Below are 6,509 nucleotides of genomic sequence, written 5' to 3' on the forward strand. Positions count from 1 at the left end.
GAAAGTTACGATTGGGATGGTGACTAATGAGCCAGTTAGTCCTGAGTGAACTCTCAAACTCGTTGAGGTGCGATTATTTTGTTAATCACACAGATTTAGATTCCTAGTTTTAGAGCTTGGTGCTTTGATTTTGTTGGTGGCTTTGGTTATGACTTGGTGGCCACAACGTTCTGTTGGGGGACTCGACTTAATGATAGTCGGTGAGTCTTGGTTTAGCCTCTAGCACTAACTATGAGGTATCTCAGTTTTGGTTATTTGGCACTTAGTCACTTAGGTAGAGAGAGAGCTCTTGGAGCTACGCGTTGAGATCGTTCTGACCGATTGTAAGGCACAATGGAAGGTGGGCATCATCAAGGGATCCTGGCTATGTCAATTGTGTGCAGGTTAGGGTAAGATGAGCTTATGGTTGGAGACTGATGCTGTTGTGGTTTGTGTCTTGGCCAAGGTATTTGTTGTTCGTTTTACAATTGTTTCCTATGGATTTGTAGCCCTAGCTCGAGGGTGACATTTGGTTAAAATTATGAACCACACAATTTGTGGTTGGGTGGAACATGGAGAGCTTGTAGCTAGTCATGGATTTTAAGTATATACTGTTCCGTGTGCGATGATATATTTTGAGTATTGTTATGTATATGTCTTGATAACAAACCCTAAAAGGGTTATTGTTGTATTTATGTGTCATTTGCTTGTAAACCCTAGACGAGGTTTAGTTGATATGCTTATTAATTCCCCTATGCAAGTGTTATCTAAAATGGATATATTCATTGGTTAAATGTGTGAATAAATGGTTAATTATAGCATGGTACATGGTGGTTGAGTATTTCCCAATTATGCATGTAGATAGGAAAATTATAAATAATAAAATAACGCCAAGTATACATACATACCATGGCAACATTGGTGTGTTCAAATGGCTCTAGGTATGAGCTAGTGTTTGGTGTGTTCAAATGGCTCTAGATATGAGCTAGGGTTTTGGAATATATAAGAGGATTTTAAAGATTTTGTTGTAAAATGGTAATACTTGGCCACTTGGTTATGGTAGCATCCTATGGCTAGTGGTTGGGGATGTTACAACCTCTCTCTCCTCGAACTCTACTTTTGAGCTATTATTTTTCTAATCCACAAGGCCCTCTCTTTCATATACATAATGATTACTAACATAAAATATCCTAACAGAAATTCATGCTATTTGGACACGTGTCCCTACAACCCACACCTTAACCTTACACTTGAATTTACAAAGGCCTACTTGGCCATAACACCAAATCAATAGATGTGGCTAGTGGTTGGGGATGTTACAACCTCTATCTCCTTGAACTCTACTTTTGAGCTATTCTTTTTCTAATCCACAAGGCCCTCTCTTTCGTATACATAATGATTACTAACATAAAATATCCTAACAGAAATTCATGCTATTTGGACACGTGTCCCTACAACACACATCTTAACCTTACACTTGAATTTACAAAGGCCTACTTGGCCATAATACCAAATCAATAGATAAACTAACAGCCTAATAGTCCCATTTTTTTCTAAAATTAAGACACATTTATTCACATAAGAATTCCAAATGATACAAAATCAAAATGGAGGAAAATCCATTTCCTCTGGGGAAATTTCATGGAGCCCTTGAATGTGGACAAAATTAGTTGACTTGGGGATTTGATTCTCTTGCGTTAATTTGCCACATGTGTTAAAAACTATGCTTCTAGAGATAAGCAATTTGACATATCATAGCCATGTCATCCATCATCTCAATGGCATACTATACACTAATCCAATTATATTTTTCATGGCTCCATGGTCTCTTTCTTTTGTTTAGCTTTCTTGGCTTAAAAGACTAAATTTTCAAATCTTTGATCCCCTCAATAATCCTAGTTTGGAATTTAGTTTTGTATGCAAGGCTTTTGATGGTTTTCTGGTTGAAAAACACCATTTAGCAAATTGAAAGGATCTCCCAAATCCATCATGGGAGACAACATAATTCTTACGTCCTTGTCTTAGAATTCAAGGAGCTCTAAGATGCTTTGGTACAATAAACACTGAGATGTAATTGGTTGCATAATTATCATCCATGAAGGACATCTTAATTGAGAAGAGACAATAGTCTTAATGGGAAGAGGAAGAAATCAATAAACTAAGGAGCTAAATTGAAGGAATAAAGCATGTTAGAGCTTAAGATACTCTCTTATCTCTTCTATAAATTCTTTCAATCATTCTATCTATTTTCTATTAGATTTGAATGTAGAAGCTTCAATTTTAAAGTGTATTTCTACTCCAAGTTTGGACATTACTCCAACATTAATATAGGTTAGATAGTATGGAAGCAAAATTTTGTTTGATACTTGGAACTCTTCTATATAGACTTTTAGATCATATGTATGTTTACTAATACTTTAGTTTTATGTAAAGTCTTTTTTATTTTGAAATTGGAAATATACAAAATTCTTTGTAAATAGTTATTGCTTAGTCAAATAAAGATTTTGATCAGTATAATATTTTTCAGTTAAAGAAAACGATTAAGCCTTTAGAATTATTTTCATTACAAAATCTATAGTTCATTTTTCATTTACAATTAGATTATTTAACATTGAATTATATATATAAAGCTTTAGGATTTTAAATTATCACTTAATCAACATATTTCCATTAATTTATTTTATCATATTATAGCAAATATTTTCTTTGTAATAATATTACTCAACAAAATAATAACACTACTACATGTAGGGGGGTTTTAAGACAATATTTAAGACAATATTTGAGTCAATTGTCTTAACTTAAGACAAAAAGAAACTCAAATATTGTCATAAATATTGTCTCTAAGCGGGTGTCTCAAAATATAATGTCTCAAAAATTTGTCTCTATAAAGACAATATAGAACACATATTATTATTGTCTCTATAAAGACAATTTGATTTGTCTCTCTAGAGACAATTTCATTTGTGTCTCTTTAGAGACAATTACATTTTTGTCTTTTTAGAGACAATTCCATAATTCAAACTATTGTCTCTCTAGAGACAATATAAAAAATTATTTAAAAAAAAATAAATGTCCATAATTCAAACTATTGTCTCTCTAGAGACAATAAAAAAAATTATTTAAAAAATAAATAAATTTGCTCAAACTATTGTCTCGGATTTGCTCCTGCTAATCTATCTGTGTATCCATCTCTATCTACCTATCCATCCATCCATCCATTCAACTATATGCATGTCTGGATATACATATGTAAGCCTGCAGATCTATGTTTTATAGTGTGTGCTCTCCTAAAATTTGGGATATGCGTGCACATTGCATTTATAGGGTGTGCCTTGGGAAGTATGTATCATAACTGCTGTTTGAGGTAACCAGCCTATACGCCATCTATGTTCCCCATGGTCACTCGTCAATCTATGATCTGGAACCGAGAAGACTTGGCATCTATAGTAATACTAGTCATTCTATCTAATGGGAATCATACTAACCAGGAGACTAATATGTTTGAATCGTAATAAGATAGCCACATATTACTCATATGCCACTAATACAGGGTGTTATGACCTATCAATAAGCCTAACCTGAATCCAAGTATTACGGTAATTACAACACATGTATTACCATGTTCATAAGAAGATAAGAGTACTTATAACAACAGACCCAACCTATCGCTATCTATCCCTATTCAATAAGCTTAAGTATAGCACTAACTATGGTTTAGCTAATAGATCCGTAATGATTGAGCTTTATATTCACACCTACTCCATATGTCCTAGTTGGAACCATTGTTCTCCATCTCATTTGCAAGGAGAAAAGATATATCGAACTGGTTAACATTAAATAACAAGGACTTGACAATTACTGTACAATAAATAAACCATGCTCATCCTGATTCAGGGACCAAATAAATTCCCTGGTCCATTAAATCAGAGAAACATACACCAGAGAAAATTCAGGAAAACAAAAATATTCGATAATACAAAAATTACAAGCTACACAGGCAGCATCCTCAAAACTGCCAGCGCAAAATATTCGATAATACAAAAAATTACAAGCTACACAGGCAGCATCCTCAAAACTGCCAGCGCTCTAGTTGCACCTCTGCTTCAGTTAGGTCTTTCTGAGCTTTCTTCCTACGATAAAATATTGGGCAGTCACGACTGCAATAAGGATAGGACATCAATGTAAGTATAAAAGAGATAGTAATTGTAAAAAAAAAAAAAAACATCCTATTAATTAAAAACAAATACATGATCACACAAATGTTACAAAATACATCCATAATGTAAATTTAAATCATGTTATGAAAATGTAATACTATGTAATACTTGAAATATAGCATTCAAAAACCTTGTGCAAAGAACATCTTGGTGCAGAGAGCCTTGGCACCGTTGACATTGTGTCCATAGTTTACCAAAGAGCATTTCTAATTCCCTCACTGACATTGATCAAATATTAGTGTCATATGATAGAAAATCTAGGTGAGAACAATAGACACAAGGCCTACTTTAAATTCTCCAAATAAAGAGTAATGGTATTAGAATACCAGCTTACCATTTGCAACTGTTTTCTGATACAATTCTGCTTCTCTTCCTTTGCAATGTGAACAAAGTGTCTGATCTTCTTTGCTGCAATGGCAACATGAAATCAGGTAACATCATGAATTTCAGTATGAAGCAACCTAACCAGACATTCTTATTATAAGAAAGCTAGACAGTTTCTTACAAGGAGAGCAGGCATGGGATCATGCAACCTCATAGATTTTTCCACATCAAAAAGATTAACCCTAGTAGCTTTCTAAAGCGCCAAATTGAAATAATAGTTACTCTCAATTGTGCACTACTATAAGCAAGGAAACCACATGCAAGGAACCCTCTACTTGTATTAACTAAATACCTGATAGGTGTTTTACAACCAATACAACTGAGTTGTTTCTTGACAAATTTCATAATTCCACTATTTGAAGGAGTTGATATGGAAACTGCTCGTGTGTGACTACCATGAAGAAGCTCCTTGCTTGCATTCTTCAAAATGGGCTCAAATATTCTCAACAGTGGCTACAGAACAAAAATAGGCACTAATAAAAAACACTTAGCTGGAAAGAATTATTATCTATCAAGATATATTTGAAACACAGGTGAAATTTTCAAAAAGAGCATAAACAGCAAGTGATGATGCTTTGGTCTTTCACCTTGCTCAGTTGATTCTCCAGAGAATATTACGGATCAATAGGGATGTTATTCTCCAGTACGTAAATTGGATCCTCAGATTTCTCATATGCCTGAGCCCAAGTAAACACATTAGTCATTATATCCATAATCCCTCTGTAAATTATGCCTCCAAATAAAACATAACAAAATAATTAAAATAATCATTTTTTAGTGCAATATCGAGACTTATGTTGAGCACAGAAGGGGTTAATTATTACCTTGGCACCTTTTGCAGCCTTTATGATGACATATGGAACACGATCACCCACAGTTGGAGCAGTTGCAACATCCCTCTGTAAACCAGGGGCAACTTGGCTTTAAAACACAACAAAATAATTAAAATAACCATTTTTTAGTGCAATATCGAGACTTATGCTGAGCACAGAAGGGGTTAATTATTACCTTGGCACCTTTTGCAGCCTTTATGATGACATATGGAACACGATCACCCACAGTTGGAGCAGTTGCAGCATCCCTCTATAAACCAGGGGCAACTTGGCTTTAAAACACGACATCAATTTAAAAAATCCAACAATGGACTCATTGTCAATAAAAAGCAAAATATTACAAGAGTCTTTAGATGCACTGCAGTAATAAAAATAGAGAGATAGGATTGAAATGGAACTAGAAGGCATTGCACCATTCATTATACTTGTTCTGAGAAGTTATTTCCAGTATTTACCTTCTGCATGCGCTCAGCTAGTTCCACGTGTGCTGCCTTGACTGCATTGTCTTCTCGAGTCTTTGTCAGATCCTGACTCAACAAAGAGATTGTTAGCACAGGCAAACAACAATGCCCTTAAGAATATGCTGATAGCCTTGATAAAGGATATGACCTGCAAACATCTGTTTTTGCCGCAGCTAAATAGTAATCAATTTTTCTCAGCATGAGATTAAAAATGCAGATATATTATATATTGTCATGTTTTGATTCTCTTCAATTGTATAAGAGCCTCCATTGACACTTCTTCCTCCCATTTCTAGCAGTAAATATTGACTGAATCCCTTCCAAGTACAGAATGTAGGGAGAAGAAACATGACAGACTTAAAAACGAAACTTCCATGGCCTGCCCCAACTAGGTATATAGTATATACTTCTAACACTTGAAACCAGGAATATGTAATAAGTGACTTGCTCGCAATGTAAATCTCCTCTTCCCCCTATCATATTTTATCCATTTCAAAAGTAACAAATGGTCAAACAAATTTGGTCATAAACATGCAGAAGGATTCATTGTTCTCACCTTAGTTATCACCAAAAGTGACAAATCCATTATGTTCATTAACAAGTCAGAAATAGTGTTCTTGACATACTGCACT

At 34.4% G+C, this 6,509-nt stretch overlaps 1 long non-coding RNA gene across 1 annotated transcript; it reads right to left on the reverse strand.

Annotated features, from left to right (window-relative positions):
• Positions 1 to 4,376: 4,376 nt before the first annotated feature.
• Positions 4,377 to 4,625, reverse strand: LOC149144674 (uncharacterized). The gene is made up of 2 exons (XR_016265170.1): positions 4,534 to 4,625; positions 4,377 to 4,417 (listed from the first exon to the last, which is right to left on the reverse strand). It is a non-coding gene; the product is annotated as an uncharacterized LOC149144674 (long non-coding RNA).
• Between the last annotated feature and the right edge of the window lie 1,884 nt (positions 4,626 to 6,509).

Source organism: Pinus tabuliformis, chromosome X, assembly GCF_031772625.1.
Source record: "Pinus tabuliformis cultivar Carrire ecotype Pingquan chromosome X, CPIR1, whole genome shotgun sequence".
In the NCBI taxonomy this organism is placed as follows: Eukaryota; Viridiplantae; Streptophyta; class Pinopsida; order Pinales; family Pinaceae; genus Pinus; species Pinus tabuliformis.